A 19,005-nucleotide genomic window follows, 5' to 3' on the forward strand; every position below is an offset into this window, starting at 1 on the left:
AAAGGAGATTTCTGACGACCTCAGAAAAAGCGTTGTTGATGCTCATCAGGCTGGAAAAGGTTACAAAACCATCTCTAAAGAAAGAGTTTGGACTCCACCAATCCACAGTCAGACAGGTTGTGTACAAATGGAAGAAATTCAAGACCACTGTTACCCTCCCCAGGAGTGGTCGACCAACAAAGATTACTCCAAGAGCAAAGCATGTAATAGTTGGTGAGGTCACAAAGGACCCCAGTGTAACTTCTAAGCAACTGAAGGCCTCTCTTACGTTGGTTAATGTTCATGAGTCCACCATCAGGAGAACACTCACTACGTTTACATGCACATCCAAATCGAGCTACTGTCAGTAATCGAGCAAAGGGTCCCAGCAGGGGTGCCAGAGAAATCCAATCCTACATGCACAGTGTTTAAATCGAGCTATTGTTATGAGGTGCATTGTGCACCCGAGCCACAGGTGGTGCTACATGCCCCATCGTGTTGGTACACTTTCGGTTGTCGTCATGAAGAAGAGCTATTCAAGAGTATAAACAAAGTGACTATAGGCGGAAATTAGCATGTCCTGCTATAACCTGGTACAGACATCTGTCCTTACCACAAGGATAATGTTTAATTTGTACACTGTCCCTTTTAAAAATAAAATAAACTCTAAACTCTAAGAAGAGTGTTTGTAGTTTGTATGTACGAACAGAAGTGTTCCTAATAAAGTGGGCGGCTAAGGTGAAGTGTCATGCCGACCGAGGTTGTTTTTTTTTTTTTTGACCGAGGGTGTTGTGTTTCCCGCTTGTGGTCTCGTCACTTCCAGAAGGGGCAGTGCTGAAGTAAGTAGCTGGACTGCGTGGCTCGATAGGGTTTACATGCACTAAGTAGCTCAGCAAAAATCGCATAATCTAGGTCGTGTAGCTCGATTGCGAGAAATCAAGTTCGATTCAATTTCAGCCGAGCTACGGCAGAAATTCGATTTTCTCTATGTGCATGTAAAAGCACTGACTGAACAGCAATGGTGTGCATGGCAGGGTTGCAAGGAGAAAGCCACTACTCTCCAAGAAGAACATTGCTGCTTTTCTGCAGTTTGCTAAAGATCACGTGGACAAGCCAGAAGGCAATTGGAAAAATGTTTTGTGGACGGATGAGACCAAAATAGAACTTTTTGGTTTAAATGAGAAGCGTTATGTTTGGAGAAAGGAAAACACTGCATTCCAGCATAAGAACCTTATCCCATCTGTGAAACATGGTGGTGGTAGTATCATGGTTTGGGCCTGTTTTGCTGCCTCTGGGCCAGGACGGCTTGCCATCATTGATGGAACAATGAATTCTGAATTATACCAGTGAATTCTAAAGGAAAATGTCAGAACATCTGTCCATGAACTGAATCTCAAGAGAAGGTGGGTTATGCAGCGAGACAACGACCCTAAGCATACAAGTCATTCTACCAAAGAATGGTTAAAGAAGAATAATGTTTTGGAATGGCCAAGTCAAATGCCTGACCTTAATCCAATCAAAATGCTGTGTAAGGACCTGAAGCGAGCAGTTCATGTGAGGAAACCCACCAACATCCCAGAGTTGAAGCTGTTCTGTATGGAGGAATGGGCTAAAATTCCTCCAAGCCGGTGTGCAGGACTGATCAACAGTCACCGGAAACATTTAGTTGCAGTTATTGCTGCACAAGGGGGCCACACCAGATACTGAAAGCAAAGGTTCACATACTTTTGCCACTCCCAGATATGTAATATTGGATCATTTTCCTCAATAAATAAATGACCAAGTATAATATTTTTGTCTCATTTGTTTAACTGGGTTCTCTTTATCTACTTTTAGGACTTGTGTGAAAATCTGATGTTTTCGGTCATATTTATGTAGAAATATAAAAAAAATTCTAAAGGGTTCACAAACTTTCAAGCACCACGGTATCTGGTCAACCTCATGAGGGAAATATACTGACAATTTGCCACAGATAACAGGATTGAATTTGAATTTATATTCATCGGAGCTTCATAAAGTAAATCCAGGACAACAAAACCTTTGACATCTGAACGTATGACTCGTCTTCTGGCAGATAAGCTAACTGAATGAAGCTACCTGCTGCCCCACTTCCCCCACCTCAATTAACCAAATGTTTGAACATACCTTCATTCAGTGTCGCCTTCCTGTGGAGGTTCAAGAACCACCTGGTGGAGATAAAATAAAGTGAATGACTGCCAATAAAAGAAACCAACACCGGGGCAGATATGTTTTTGTTAAAATATCATTCATGACCCAATTTAAACAACATTTCATTCCAAAGAGAAAAGTCACTTTTATGGCTGCTAGGTCTTTTTTTTCCGGTGTAACAATAAGAGATATCCAAAATTCCCTCATTAAAAAACTATGACACAAATATATCAACAAAATAAAACAAGAATTGTGCCTTTATCCAACATTAACTTTTTTTTTTTTTTGCTCTGAACGTATGTAAATTGGCACATTTCAATAAAAAATATGCCAACAGGGCATTGTCAAGTCATTTTCAGAAAACTTGTCAAACAAATAAAAAATGTTCTCATTGGTTTTGTGGTGATATCATGAAGCTAACAGTGTTAGCGTCATATCACCACAAGCCTGTTCACCTGTAAGGTTAATGGTAACTTGTCCCTCGTTGATAATATTATTCAATTTGCAGTTTCATTAGCCAATTCTAATTTTTGTGGATTTTGATTTTCTTTCATTGGAGCTGTAATTAACAGCAAACGCAAAAGCTGATTTTACTTTTTTTCCATTCTAAGACACTGTTAAAGAACTACTTATCTCAAAAAATTTTTTTAAAGCTGCACAATGTTACATGACTTATAATACATAGGGCATGGATTAAAGTTTTCCGTCACTACGATGGATTTCCGTCAACTGGGAGTGCTAAAGGTCAATAATGAGTGATGCAGATCCGAGGAAAAAAAGGGGGGTAGGCCCATAGGTCTGACACCGATGTGATTTAGAACTTCACCAAGCTGCTGTGATTGCCTGTTGTTGAACCCTTTCTTGTGCTATGTTTGAGTATATGTAAAGGAATAAGTTGTTGCGCTAGATAGGCCTAAATAAATAAATACAGCCTCTGCTACTGTCTAGTCCCGGGGAGGCTCGGTGTAGGCAGCGAGCCGTGGTGCTCGGCTTGAGTTTCGTTTCTATCGGCGGCTCCAGCCCGACTTTGCACGGTCGTAACTCGGCCAGGGGAGGGCCCAGCCTCTCCAAACTTGGCAGCCAGCGACCTCTGCCCTCTCCCCAACGAACCAGCACTGCCAGGGCAGGCCAGCCCCGCGCCTCGGGACGCGATTCACCCCGAGGCGAGCCGCGGCGCTCCGCATCAGTTTCCTTTTAACAGCGGCTCCACTGATGAAACAATTTGGCTGTCCGACTACTAGGCAACACCGACTAGTGGCCTAGTGGTAGCATGTCCGCCTCTCGATCGGGAGATCGTGAGTTCTATTCACGGTCGGGTCATACCAAAGACCATCATAAAAATAGTACCTACTACCATCTGGCAAGGCACGCTGCAATACAGATGTGCATGGGGAGTTAAACTCTCATGGTTACCAGGGGACTAGCCCCCCACTGTAACCCTAGCTATGTAATAGGCGAGAGGCCGAGGGCTACGGGAACGGAGATCGGCGCCACCCGATGCGCCATCATTCAGAGTTGGGCCTGGTTAGTACTTGAGTGGGAGACTGCCTAGGAATACCAGGTACTGTAAGGCACGGGAAGGACTTTAACTTTTTAACTAACTACTAGGCAACTACTTGCCTACTACTAATACTAGGCCTATTGTAGTAGTAATAATAATAATAATAATAATAATATTTGCCTATTGAAAGGTGATCAGGTGAAAAGTTGAAGCCGCAGCAAGACCTATGCTATTAAGACTTTTGTGGGTTAAACAGGCTTTGGCAGACAATGTTCTGGAAAGGCTGTGTTTTTCTTTGGTTTGATTAGCCTACGATTTAATCTTTAAACATTATGGTTTCAGCAGTTCGCTTAAACATTGGAGGCTGCAGAGTCGGGCTGCACGATTTCCCGACACTTGTTTAAGATGCCAAACTTCATAGTAAGGAGAAAATAATTCCACAGTATTTAGTGCCTCGTCAGTCTCAAAAATTAATAGCGAAGGAGCAACGCGAATTAAGTCCCAAAAAAAATCTCGTAGGCCTATATTTTACATTTTCAAAAAAGTCCAGAATTGGAAGTCGGTCAGTGGAGTGTAATGAAGTGTCTCATTCACTAAGCACAAAAGGTCGGAAAACAGTGGAGAAAACAGCGATTGCTTAAATAGGCTACTAATGTTTTACATTAGTAATTTAATGTATGTGTAGCCTATGGGAGCACTGCACTTTTATTTTGAGACGGCAGCTGGACCCTTGTTTTCCCTGTTGGTCTCACGTAGAGTTTAAAACGTCACGACTTTAGTTCACCTGGGAAGAGACGCCGAGTTGATGCTGAGCACCTGCGGTGGTATATGTTGTGTTTCCTCTCCGTGGTTGGTTTTTTTTTTATAAAGAAGCTGGTTGTGTGTGTAGTGACTTCAGTGCCTGGACAAGCAAACGGAAGTATTGCCAGTGGCCTACAGCTGGAAGCCTGTGTGGGTAACAGCTCATGCGATTTGACGAGCAAACGGAAGTATTACTGATGGGGTGGACCCAGCTGGAACCTGACCTATGAGTAAAATTCGTTTCTGTGTAGCTGTCCAAGCGGGAGGAACACATCGTTATCACCATTGGTGCTACAGCAACGGTAGATGGGGCACCACTGTTTTTTTTTTCTTATTGAGTTTTTTAATCAATTTTCTTTTTGTTGGCTTAATACTCTGGGCAATTAGGAAATTGAGCTTTGGTGATCCTGTGTGTCGTGACTAGGTATTAGGTTTGTGCATTTAAAGTGTGCAGCCTATGGGCTGTAGTTCCATCCTTTTAGTAGTATTTGGGCTACCGTTGGGGGAAACCAAATTAAGTATTTTTAGAGTAGTACGTGTGTGCAGGTGTGTTGTGTTACCATTTAACAAATTAGACTGTGCCCATGTGGCAGTAACTTTTTTTTTTTCTTTTTTTGGGTTTGTGGTTTTTGTATTTTTTTTTTCTTGTGCTTTGTTGATTAATATGTTTGCTGTGTATTGTCTTTTGGTTTTCCTCTCATGAACACCTATACTATTTATTACCATACATTATTTTTTGCTATTTGCACATTCCTGTTGCCAATAGGCACATTGTCACCTTATCCTCTGTCTGTGGCTGAGAGCCTAGTGCCCATGAGTAGTTTTGTTTTAAATTAAAAAGAGAAATTAAAAGAAAATAAAAGCTTTTATATGACAGTTGTATTTCAATTATTTATGTTGAACTGTTGTGGGGAAGTAAATCCAGGTGCCTTATTGTAGGGTTCTCTCATCCTTGAAACTGAGAGTGGCGTAGTCACTTTTGTTATAGCAGTAGCCACATATGTGACAAATTCATTGATTAAATGGATAAAGAAGCGAATACTCCAAAGCTCAAAATTCAGGAAAGTGGCTCTGGTGTTGCAAGTGCACAAGAACAGTTATTTGAAAGTTAACCTGATGAATTTGCGCGTGCGATTTCATGAAGAACCGGGACAATTGGCATTCGGTGAAAGATTCACACCTCTGACTCATTATATTCGCGCGCGCCCTCTCGCCCACTGCTGCTTCGTTTTCCCGATTTACGCGCGTGTCTGAAGATGGAGTTTTCAGAAATCCCCACTCTGCCCACAGTTTGCAAAAGTAGCTGTTTTCAGTGACTGAAACCTCCGTATAGGTGTGAATGAGAGGTGCAACCGAATAAATAAATATGCGTCTTTTTTATCCGGCTACATGTAGGCTATCACACAGAACGTTAATGTACCGTTAGCCTATGGTTCTCTAAAGGTTTGTTAGAACGTAACCAACAACTAACATTTAGAGAACGTTTCCTCATGGTTATGCAGAAACCTAACGAAGCCAAACATCCCCGAAACGTTGAGGTAACTAACCAACTGAAACATTATCATTTGGTTACACTATAACCTCCACACAACGTTATGTTTTGGTTGTTTTTTTTTTTTTTGTTCTGAGAACTATACGATGCACATTACCCAGAATTCTCTGTGCTTTCAAACAGCTCTAAGGCAAATAACAAAATGACGGACTTAATGGATGTTACGATAGCCCTTTTATTTAGCTATTTGAAAATTTCACCGAGTCTCCTTGTTGGATTTAGAACTACCAGCGCCAGTGTACGTTATCTGGATTTACAGTAGGTGCGATCAGGTAATGTTATTTTATTCTGGTTGTTTGAGTTTTATGATGCAATGTATGTTTCACTATTCACCTAGCAGTTAGCTGCTATGCGTGCAACCATCTCCATCTCCGGTCACCGGCTACGTTATACGAAGTGAATCGTTGTTGGTATCTCTAAAACACGTCTTTTCCAGTCTCCCATCTGACAAAGAACTCGTACATAATTCTTTCACCTTTGTTGTGATTTAGCACGCTCTCGATATAATGCTATGTAGCATACCTTAGCATGGCTAACGCCATAGCGCTGAGGTTACGCATGATTACCCCAGATCGATATACATGTCGTGTAGGTGACGGTGTTCTCTGTTAAAATGTCTGTGTATTTGTGCCTCAGAACGGCGGCATAACAGCAGTACGGATTTCCCCATGTATTATTTGACGAAATATGTTGGTGGATAAAACCAAGTGAGGGCCTACTTTTGTAGGCTGCAAAGATCAGCAACACGTTTACTGCAGTACTGTGTTAGCCTAGCTCACTCAAACCACATTGCTTAGAGTTTAGAATATAGCACGAGACAAGCATTGTAGTTCAGAGGTTGCACAGAAAACGTAACGTAACTTTTATTGTCTGTCGAAAAGCAACACTTTGTTGGTGTGAAGGGTTGTCATAAGTTAATAATCATCATGTATTAAATCCAATGCATAAGGGAATCTGAACTATAAAATAAGTTCTCTCCGTTGACTTCCATACATTATTTTTTTTTTCTTTGTTCCCATGGGGTCTACAGGAAGAAACGAGACCTAGCCACTGTAAGTTGTTAATTGGTCAGGTTGCCTGATGCAACAGCATGTGATGCAAAACGAATGCTCCTCATTGGCTGGACAGATGGATAAGAGGACGTAGGTGCGTGTAGTAAAGTCACTACCCGGAACTTGGATTGTTGAAGTTGGATTTGGAAGCAAACGTCTCTGTTGGGGGCGGCACGGTGGTGTAGTGGTTAGCGCTGTCGCCTCACAGCAAGAAGGTCCTGGGTTTGAGCCCCAGGGCCGGTGAGGGCCTTTCTGTGTGGAGTTTGCATGTTGTCCGCGTGGGTTTCCTCCGGGTGCTCCGGTTTCCCCCACAGTCCAAAGACATGCAGGTTAGGTTAACTGGTGACTCTAAATTGACCGTAGGTGTGAGTGTGAATGGTTGTCTGTGTCAGCCCTGTGATGACCTGGTGACTTGTCCAGGGTGTACCCCGCCTTTCGCCCGTAGTCAGCTGGGATAGGCTCCAGCTTGCCTGCGACCCTGTAGAAGGATAAAGCAGCTAGAGATAATGAGATGAGATGAGACGTCTCTGTTGGAAGTACTGAAGCCTACGTTCTGTTCAAGTACTCTACTTTCAAAAAGGTAATTTGTGATTTCGTTCTGGTTGTGGTTATACCTTAAAGGAGAATTCCATCTGTTTTGCAAATATGTCTCAAACGTTTGTGGTCAAGGAAAGTTGGCAGTAGCACAAACCGTGAGAAAAATCCATCCCGTCTTAAAAAAAAAAAGCTATACATATAGCTGCTACGTGGATTTCAATTGAAACGGTGGCTACGGGGCAGCCTTTCAACGTTCGTATATTCATGTAACTTGTTTCAAAATGGTTGTCATGGGATTGCCCGTGGTGTGTGGACCCTGATGTTTGAAAACATTGCACATTTACTGCATTAGCTAACACATAGGTGTATAAATTTTGAACTTTTCGAGCCAGCACATACCTTTTGTTGCCTTCCGGATTCCCCAGAAGTCAGCGCTGAGCGCATCAAATGCTTCAGCGGTGCTCAGCGCTGACTTCAGGGGAATCAAAAGTTAAAAAATTTTATTTGCAAAACAGCCAGAATTCTCCTTTAAAGGATATGTGCAGTATTTTGAACATGAAGCTCCTTTCTGAGTTCTTTGCAATGTAATAGTGGTCCTCACTGATTTTATGTTTGCTGCTGTCTCAGTTATTTGGCAAATTTGGGGTATGTCTCAGCCTGCTTCAGAATGGCAAGATATGGGCTTATGCACATATCTTTTAATGTAATTTTGAGTTCCATGTTGCAATGTCCGTGGAAAGCGTTGTAACAGTTTTTTTTGTTTGTTTTTTTTTTTAAGCAACGCTTCACTCTGCAATGTTTTTGGATTTTGATAAAGTTAAGTCATTCATTGAATGATGAACGTGTTTTTAGTATCATCAATTGACTTGTGGCATTACTGTGTACTGTGTCAATGTGCTGTTAATGTGTTAGTCATTTAGTTGTCATTGCAGTCACATTGTATTTCCCCACAATGAGTGAAAAGTGATTGGCCAGACAAGCCTACACAAACAGATGGAAGAGGGTGCGGCGAGAGGTGGAAGCGGTACGAAAGGCTTTGAGAGCAGAAATGCAAGAGGAGAAGGACGCACTAGACGCTGCACGGGCAGAGCAGGCTATGCAAGAAGCGGCCAGGCTTCGTCAACATCAGCAGCAACTGCAAGAACAATCTGTACTACTGGCAGAGGAGAATGAAGAAGAGCCAGAGTGCATGGCAGTACCAACAAGCAGTAGTGTTGGTACTGAGTTTGCATCAGATGCGCTGTGGAGCACACCCATGAATGTGGAGGATAGCAGTGACACCAGTGACTCTTACATTGAGGAAAACGACCCACAAAGCTCACTAAAGGACTTTTTACAACACTGGGCCTTAAAACACCAGATTACACACTCTGCACTTGATGACCTTCTTGTAGGATTAAAAGCCAATGGGGACACAGTTGCCTTCAACAGCAAGAACCCTTCTCTCAACCCCAAGAGACATCAGGTCAACTCCGGTATCAGGAATGGAGTATGTTCACTTTGGTTTAAGGAGAGCTATTAAAGCACAACTAAACCACTACCCACAAGAGGTTCTGAAAAAAATAACCACCCTGGAGTTGTCTCTGAACATTGATGGTGTTCCACTGTTCAAAAACAGCAAGACCACTCTGGGGCCTGTCTTGTGTGCCATCCATCTGAGTCCAACTCATGTTTTTCCTGTCACCTTAACATCTGGTTCTGCTAAACCTAATGATTTGGAATTTCTCAACGATATGGTTGCAGAAATGAAGGATCTGCTTGAAAACGGAATTCAAGGGAAAATGGTTGTCATACGCTGTGTTGTATGAGATGCACCTGCCAAGGCAATGGTCAAAGCAACAAAACTGTGCACAGGATACTATGGATGTGACAAATGTGCACAGAAAGGGACATGGGAAGATGGTCGTGTAACATACCCTGATGTCCAAAGCACCCTGCGAACCAATGACCTGTTCAGAAGAGAGATGGCTGTCAAGGAAACTGAGGGCTATACAGTGTCCCCATTCCTGCAACTTCCCATTGATATGATCAAAATGTTTCCCATTGATTACATGCACCAAGCTTGTTTAGGTGTCATGAGGAAACTGTTAGTGGAATGGGCGAGGGGAAGCAGGAAGGTGAGACTGTCGACTACACAGCTCCAAGAGGTCAGCAGAAGACTGTGTGGTTTGAGAGAATATATATACCAAGTTGCTTTACCAGAAAGCCCAGGAGCTTGGAAGGAGTCGACCGCTGGAAAGCTACAGAGCTGTGCCAGTTTGCCCTGTATACAGGAAAAGTAGTGCTCAAGGGCATTCTGTCCAGGCCACTGTACAGGCATTTCATGGCTTTCAGTGTGGCACTGAACATTTTGGTTTCTCCCAACCTAGCCGGCAAGTATGCAGACTAAACCTGATGGTGTATTTTGTGTCACAGACTGCAGAGCTGTATGGCAGACACTTCATGGTGTATAATGTGCACAGCATGCTCCATTTAACAGATGAAGCAGAGACCTTTGGATGCCTTGATGCATGCAGCACCTTCCGGTTTGAAAACTACTTGGGCAAGCTGAAACGTCTGGTCCGATCAGGGAATAGACCACTAATTCAAGTGGCTAAAAGGCTCTCGGAGATGGACCAGGATCAGACTCCCACAGCTCCAGCACCAAAAAAGAAAACCCGAAGACCAAACAATGCGTACGTTTTGGCAGGTGCCAAATGTTGTGAGGCCATTGAAGAAAGGAATGACATGGTTTTGTGCAAGGTCTTTCAGAGGGTGGATCCTCTGTTCACAGATCCTTGTGATTCAAGAATCATTGGGTGCTTCAGAGTGAAAAGGAGTGAGTGTGTCATGAAGCTGGTGCCAGAATGTGAACTCACAAAACAGGCCTTGATGATTGAGGAGCCACAGAAACAGACTAATGTTTTCATGACAGTCCTGCATGATTTTTAGGAGGCATCCACACATGCAATTTAACCATCACAATGATTTTTTTGAAGGAATCCTTTTAGGGTAATTGCTGTGTACACTTGCAAAATATGATACAAAATGTGTTTTGCTAATGGGAGATTGTGTTTTAGCCATGATGGATTGGGAAAATATGTCCATCTTAATGCCATGTTTATTTGTAATGTTTTCTTAAAACCAAATACTGTTTCACACCTACAGGAGTTTTCATAGGCCAGCCAAGGGAACTAATACCTTTTGCTCCATTTTCCTTGCTAATGATGCCTTTGTTCTCACAGATGAGCTTCACTGTTGTTGAGTTCACAGACAATGCTATTGAGGTTGTGCCATCTTCATGGCTTGGGGACACTTCTGAGGTACGAGTCTTTTTTTTGTCGATACATAGTAAATATGTATGCTTACATATATGCCTATATACTTTTGATATATATGCTTATATGCTTGTTATATATATTTTAATTATATATATTTTTAGCATGGCATGGTCTGCTACTGGACGACACACAATGTGCGATTGCATGTTGTGAAGTGCCGAGCACCAAATACAACTTGGGCCAAACATCCCGTTAAGAAAACCTGGTATGAAACAGGTGAGCTATCGCTGCTATGCACTACATAGAATATACTGAATTGTTCTCTCTATGGCAGCACTTTTTTTTTTTTTTTTTTTTTTTGGTGCTACTGACTAAAAGGCATTTTCCATAGATTCATACGCCAAAGCTGAACAGAAGTGTTTGCAATTGATGGAGTCCTCAAGTGTTGAGACAGAGGATGATGTGAACACTTTTGCAATAAGGCAGCGTAAGCGCCCAAGGAGGTTTGTCTCCGAATCCTCTGATGGTGGTAAGCTCTCTTCACTAATGACAACATTAGTTACTCAATTCAGTCTTCATTTTCAAGTCATTTACAAGAAATTTACATTGCACATTGTATGGTCTTTCCTTCCAGATGATTCTGCTCCAGTGGTAGCAGCAACCAAGAAGCAACCCAAGACTCTGACTGTGCCTGGAAGCCCTGTGTGTAAGTTAACAGTTCCCAAATCATCATTCATAGCTTGGAGCTAACATTCATGATGAATAACCGGTGCATATTACATGACTGATCTGATGTTTGTGTGCTCTTTTCAGGTCAGCAGGACCCAGTGCCCCTACCACCACAATGTAAGTGTTTTTCAATTTATTTGTAAATGTCTAATGTATTATCATAGGTTCTTCTTTTGCGAATACCATGTATAAGAAACACCCCCCCCCCCCCCCCCCCCCAATAAATGACTTAACATCCATATGCACCATCTTTTCAGGGTCAACACCAGCCGGGACTGGAGCCAGTCCTCACCACCCTAGCCCAAGTCCTGTTGACCCTGTTCAAGGTACAGTTGCTTTCAAGTTCCCATTTACAGATGTTGGAATACAAAGTCATGAACAGGAAAACTAACATTTTCTTTTTGAAAACTTCAGCCAGCAGCCGGGCGCTTCATGACAGACAGGGTGTCTTGGCTATCGCAGCCATGTTTGAGAGAAGTAAGTACTTTTATACACACTTAACTAGTTCACTCACTCAGGAAAGTACATTATAAATTACAACTTCCATCACATTTGTCCCCATAGTCACAGAGGCCCACATGAGTCGCTTGATGCGGAGGATCGAGGCTAGGTTTGACAGGACCGAGGCTAGGTTTGACAAGATCAAGCCATTGGTGGAGACCAACGCCCCGACACACACGCCTCAACTCCAGCAAGATGATGTGGTGTTGGCTAAACCATGCAGCATGGTGATGGAGCTGCTGGAGTTGGATAGGAGTCTGGAACAAACAGACAAGAGGAACAAGATGGTAATTTGCCCTATCTGTCTGTCTGTCTGTCTGTGTGCATATGTGTGTGTGTATTGTATAAGCTCGCTACAGTAATTTTCATTGTATAATTATTTTTATTTTTTTACAGCAACATTTTCTTGAAACTGTCGGAGGGGCAGGTTTAGGGGCAGCCATTCACCGTATGCTACGCTGAGTGGCAAATGAGGTACTCGCCCAGTACAGCTTGCGGGGCAGACGGGCCAAAATGTCCTTTGATGACCTCATTCTGTGCAAGATTATAAAGGGTAAGTGTTTACAGTATATTGATCACATCACTTTTATGCCATGCTTGACTGACTAGGTTTTGATGTGTAACTTTCCTTTATTTTGCCTTCTAGCTGCATGTGTCAAATAATTTCCCGGCCATACGGAAGCTGAAGTGGAGGAATGCCTTGGGCAGACTCTAAAATTTGCACCACACAGACAGTATGCTTCTGCTCTCTAATTTGGTGCAATCACAGAAATTTTGTGGTTGGTGGTAGGGTGGTTTATCATGCTTTTGTGGACATGTGCTCATTGTTCTTGTTTTTAAACATTTGTTCCTTTTTCTTTTCAGATCAGCTGGTCAGCAGCAACGGATGGACAATTGAATTGTGAACAGTGAATTTTTATTTTTTTGTGAAGTGATTTTTTTTTTTATTCTATTTTATGTTTGTTGTTGAATGCACAGTTACACTTTAAAAAACTGTTATTTCTATTTTATTCTGTTTTGAATGTGTTTTATTGAATGCACCGTTTCAGAAACTTTTCTATTTTATTCTGTTGTGTGTGTATATATGATTGTTTTATTGAATGCACCGTTACACTTTCAGAAACTTTTCTATTTGATTTTCAAACAATTTTTTTTATTCAAATTTGTTATTGATATTTTATCTCATTAAACTTTCAAGACCTGCCAAATTTGCCTGTTCATTCATCACTGACAGTTTTCTCATGTAGATGTGCTAGCAGTTATGTGTTGATGTTGCTAATTAGTTGCAAGTAAAATCTAACTAAAACACAACATTCTACAACGTCAGGGGGACGTTAGGCTAACATTCAGGGAACCAAACATGCAACCAGCAAGGTTAGGGGAAGGGCAGGGGAAGGTTGTTGTAACCAACAGGAAACGTTTGGGCAACGTCAGAAAAACTTTCCATGGCAACCACGTGGCAACCAAACCTAACGTATATGCACCGTATAGGCAACCAAAGGCGTACGTGCCCAGAACGTTCTGGGAACATAAAATTGTTACTAGGGGCGCAAAGCCTCTAATGTTGAAATGGTAGTAATATTTATTAAAATAATAGTAGGCTAATTTCCACATTAATTGGTAAAATGGCCCAAGGGATGTGATGGGGGGGATGGCTGTTTTATAAGGGGGATGATTTGAGATTTTTATTTCAGAAGGGGGATGCCTCCCCCCACATCCCCCCTCAACTCGAGTACTGCGTATAAGGCCATATTTCACCGGACATAGGCCCTTCGATTTCCATCACTAGAGCGCGTCCAGGGGCGCCGCTAGGGGGGGAAAGGTTAGGATGATTCTAAGGGCCTGGCACTGACAGGGGGGCCTGTGAGGGATTTTAATATTATTTTAATAGTATTGCCTTGTGTAAGTTTTTGAAATAAAATATTTCATTTCATCTGTTAAAATATGCAAATTATACATGGTTATGATTTGCTATAACATTTTTCTTGAATTATTTGATATTGTCATTTCACCCCTCCACCCTTTTTACTAATGGTACAGTCTGATTCTGGGAGTGGGACACGTGAAATGTGTAGCTCCATGTATGCACAGAGTCGCTATTAGCGCAGCGGAGATCAGCTGTCAGTTTTCCTATGTGCGCAGCAGAGGTGAACATTCTAGAAGTTGCTGAGCAGGTGTGATGAATTATGAAGTCCGGATATCAGTGTGTGAAAAAATCACCTTTTTTCATAGGTATCTTTATTGCATAATTAAGTCTAGATGTTTTGCCATTGTTCATGTGTGGATTTGTTGATAATGTTAAGTATTTAATATTTTGCACATTAGCTGTGGTCAGAGATATCACTGCTATTGTTCATATGTGGATTTATTGATGCTGTTGCTAAGTATTTAACTTGAATATTTGAACATTTGCTGTGTTTTCTAATAAATGTGTGATGCCTAAAAGAAACCAAAAACACTTAGTGGATTTCTTGCAGTGCACTCTGTAATTGTATCAAAAAACTAGTCATCAAGGCATACATTTGATCACATACAATAAGTCAATAAATGGAGGAAACAAAGGAATACATTTTGTAATCCTGATTATTGATGATGTTTGCTGGAGGGCTCTGGAGTCTCCATAATGTGCATACAGAATGTTATAAATCCATACTGATACAGTGATGCATGCAGTTTCTCTCAACACAAACATTTGGATTGAATGAACTCCATAGGCTACTGAATGCCCTAATAATAGTTGCTCATAAAAGAAAAAAAAAAAAATATATATATCATGGAATTTTCATTTTAAGGCAACAGTCTATTCAGTCTAATTCTGACAGTTCTGCATTTAAAATGTTCATATACCAAATAATTGTATCACCTAAACTTGATAGGTAGCTGATCACATGCATATTAAAGTAGAAGTGCCAGCCAAAAACAGACTTGAAATTCAGTTGCTTGAGCTTGAAAATTTTACCGGGGGGGCCCTAAATTGTAATCTTTCATAGGGCCCAAGATTTCTAGCGGCGCCCCTGAGCGCGTCAAATTACTTTCGGTTTTGCCAGCATGGACGTGCTTCTTTTAAATGAAGGCACAGATGTGTCAGACATCGACAAAGCAGTAAAGAATAAGTGGAGATGGGCTTGGTGAAATGAAATGGGCGATAATGGCAAGCTCCTGCTGCTGTGCCAAGGAAAAAGAAACAAAAACAGGCATCAGGTGTTGCCAAACTAGATGCCTTTGGCTTCACTGCGAAGAAGCAGAAAAAGTGAACTTTCACTTTACTTTTCTTGTTTCCTGGCTTTATTTCAACAGATTTTCCTATTTTTCTTTCTGTTCCACTCTTTTGAAAGCATGGTTCAAGTTCGACTGCACTTGCACTTTTCTCTGAACCACTGTTGTGCATTACTAAAGTATTGTTGAAATAAATTTGCACTTTGCACTGAAAACTTGATGTTTCATCATGAATAGCCAGTAATGACAATGGTCAAGTATTGCCTTAGCTTTAGTCATTGTTAAAATTATGTAAATGTACTATAAGTAGGGGCCTAGGGGATAATGGACAACACGGCGTTTAAAATTTGACGCATCGCTGACGTGGTAGGGGCCAACGACATGGAGCTTTTTTTTTCAATCAGATGATTTTTTTTTGCTTTAATCCATGACATAGGGCCAAATTACTCAATTATGATTGGTCAATCAAGGAGGGCTTTTTTTCCTTAACACGGGGCTGTAATTCTGAAATGCTATTGGCTAGTTCATTGCTTGGTTACGGTTACAAAAATTAGCAAATTTTGTCAGCAAAATGGCTGACTCTGCTGACTCAGCAATGCTGCGTTTCACTATATTTGATGAAGAAATGATAAACCAATTGAAAGCTGCAAGCGAAAATGAAAATACCAAAAAAGTATGAATTTTTGGCTTTCCGTGTTTAAGAAACGGGCAACAGAAAGAGAAATAAACAACTCTCTAGTGGCGTATGAATGCTGTGAGTTAGACAAGCTGCTATCGCAGTTTTATGCAGAAGTGAGGAAAGAAAATGGGGAAAACTATGAACCAGACTCTCTTAAAGTAATGCAGGCAGCACTGCATCTGCATCTGAGACAAGAGAAATATCCGGGATCAATCCTGAAAGATGTTAAATTCCTGTCCAAAATCGTCATGTCGTGTCGCCGTGTCCTGATGAAAGACGCTTTAGAAACCGATTCAAATGTGCAAGAGAGTCTCGCGTCCTGACCGGTTCAGAAAACGTTGTGAACTTGAATGGCTTCCGAAGTATGAATTTGGCCCTCTATATTATAAACAAGTAATCGTATGGGGCTGAGTAAAATTAAGGATCAATTTCACTCGTGATTTCAAAGTTTTGAAAATTTCAAAACCACTCGTGAAATTAATCCTTAATTTTACTCGGCCCCATACGATTACTGACACTAATCTCTCATTCTCACTCAGAAAAATCTCCTCCTGAAGATGTCGACTTTCAAACCCTTTATTCCCTCTGTTCTCCTGAGTTCTATAGAAATAATGTTGGAAATGTAAAAAACAGGCCGTTCCTTCATCTATGAAAATAACACACAGCTGAATTGACTGCATTACGTTCACACTGTTGAAAGATTTAAACTGCATTATTTACACTTTTATCTCTGGATGTTGTAATTCAGAAACACAGAAGTTTACATCGTCACACTCAATTACAATTACACAACAATAACTAGCCTACAGTTAGAGACCGTTTCATCATTTCTCTGCTGCTGATGTCTCTTCCCTTTCCTTTCCTGCTCTGAACGGTCGGTCTGTTTGCAGCTGCAATGAGTTTTTAATCTGGTTCTGTATCCAGTTATTATCATATGATGTATTTCCTGACGCGTCTCATGTCAGATCAAACTTTTTATTGCCATCTTCATATGCTTAAGTTGTACTTTAGTGTCTGAGCGTAGTGAAGGTTTCCTTCAGCAGCATCAGGTGAATAATCCTTTAATGTGCTGTGTTTCCCAGCCTCGGGGAGCTGCAACTGGAGGCTGCGCCCAAATACCCACAGACAAATAAACACGGGCCATTTGGTTTTAAATCTCCCATTTTGTGGACATTTTGTGGGACATTGTTGCTGTAAAATGTTCCCACAATGCACTTGGGGCGCAAAAACCTCACAGTGTTTGGTGATGAATGGAAAAGAGTAAAAATAACAAGGTTTGTTTGGTTGAGATTGTGAACAGAAGAAGATTGGCTTGCATTACTTAATTATTCTTGTTGAGAAAAAAACTTTTGTTTCTAACAAACACAAATTGATTGAAGACTAGATATATCTGTGTAAACATGCAAACTTGAATTTTTATTGTTAATATCACAAATTCAAATTATGTTAAATTTACTTCTCAGATGTATTTTTTTCAGTGTACACGGCGGACTATCCCTCCCTAATTTTACATTTTATTATCGGGCTGCTAACATTAGGATTATGTTGTATTGGAAGGAACCTTTAATCCACGATGCAACTCCGAAATTGTTCCAACTGGAAAACCTCCTGATTGGAGGTAAAAAAAAATGTTTACCTGAAATCTTCTTTTTGCTTGAGCGTTGCTGCTCCGTTTCTTCTTTGACTGCTTGCTTTTGTGCTCGAATTTTGTCGGAACAGCGTCAGGTTTGAGCTTCTCTGTCCAACACTGACACCTAAACTCTCCAACAGACAGGGATTCTTCACTAATGATCCTCCTCCAAGTTTTTTTTTTATTTTTTATTAAACAAAGGAAAATATACAAACTCTCAGGGAGGATCAGACATGCAGCTTGTGAACAGGCAAGGCAGGCAACTGCTTGGGGCCCCCTGGCCCAGGGGCCCCCCCGAGAGTCGGGGCCCGAGGGCTTATTTATTTTGTTTTTTATTGTTCTTTACCATTGTATTTTCACATTTGGAATTTAAAACACTTTGGTTTCATACATTTTTCGTAGGTGTCAGATTATTTATAACATATTGGTGATGAACACTGGTCAGAAGGGCCCCCTGGAAATTTTTGCTTGGGGCCACAACAGACTCTAGAATTGCCTCTGGGGGGGATATGGATTAAAATTAAAGATTAGGGGATACATGTAAGAGAAAAAAAACAAATAAGGTGCATGTAAATTACATTTTAAATTAGGCAATTAAATGAACATATAGCGGAGCAGAGACAAAAGGAAAAGGATTCATAAATTCCAATAACAAATAACGAGCAATGTCTATACTTGTTTTTCTTGCAATTTTACAGTCTATTTTTTTGAGAGACAAGAAAAACATTTTAAAGTCATTAATAAATCCAGGGAAGGAGGGCTTACAGTTTTTCCATTTTGCACAGTGAATATGATATTTACCCCTTCATAAAATTATGTTAATAATGTCCGAAACAGAAGAGGGCAAATTATCCATGTAGAAAATAATATGATATAATTCAAAGGATGGAACATGATTAATTTTAAGTGATACCCAGTTATTTATATCTGACCAAAAACAATGAGAAACAGGACATAAATAAAACAAATGCTCCAGTGTTTCATCATCATTATTGCAGAAGGAACACTGATCCACCTCAACATTAAATCTTTTTTTTAGAAGCTCTGCCACAGGATAAATCTTATTGATGATTTTGAAATGCGTTTCTTTAACTTTAGGCAAAATAGGCCATTTAATACATTTTGAATATGCTTTGTTTAAAGTGCCCGGAGTTACCAAATTAGAACCCTGCCAAGTTATCCCTCTGCAATAATCATGAAACACCTTGGATTTCAAAACATTACTAATGAACTTATTATTACATTTTTTATCAGTCAGATTATATTCTCCAATCAATAGATTTGGTAGTACTGTTAAAGGATTATTCTATACTAAATAATTGTGAATCAACTGGGTCAAAGGTAAAGGAATCACATTACATATTTTGTTATATTCTCTTTGAGTACAATTTAAGTTAGA

General features: G+C 40.8%; 1 protein-coding gene and 1 long non-coding RNA gene across 5 annotated transcripts in view; both read left to right on the forward strand.

The window, feature by feature from the left end:
- The window catches only part of LOC132882240 (NACHT, LRR and PYD domains-containing protein 12-like), a 506,140-nt gene that overhangs the window by 402,392 nt on the left and 84,743 nt on the right, over positions 1–19,005 (forward strand). The window lies entirely within an intron of this gene.
- On the forward strand, positions 11,993–12,628 carry LOC132875310 (uncharacterized). Its single transcript, XR_009651791.1, has 3 exons — positions 11,993–12,057; positions 12,145–12,368; positions 12,478–12,628. It is a non-coding gene; the product is annotated as an uncharacterized LOC132875310 (long non-coding RNA).

Source organism: Neoarius graeffei, chromosome 2 (assembly GCF_027579695.1).
Source record: "Neoarius graeffei isolate fNeoGra1 chromosome 2, fNeoGra1.pri, whole genome shotgun sequence".
Classification (NCBI taxonomy): Eukaryota; Metazoa; Chordata; class Actinopteri; order Siluriformes; family Ariidae; genus Neoarius; species Neoarius graeffei.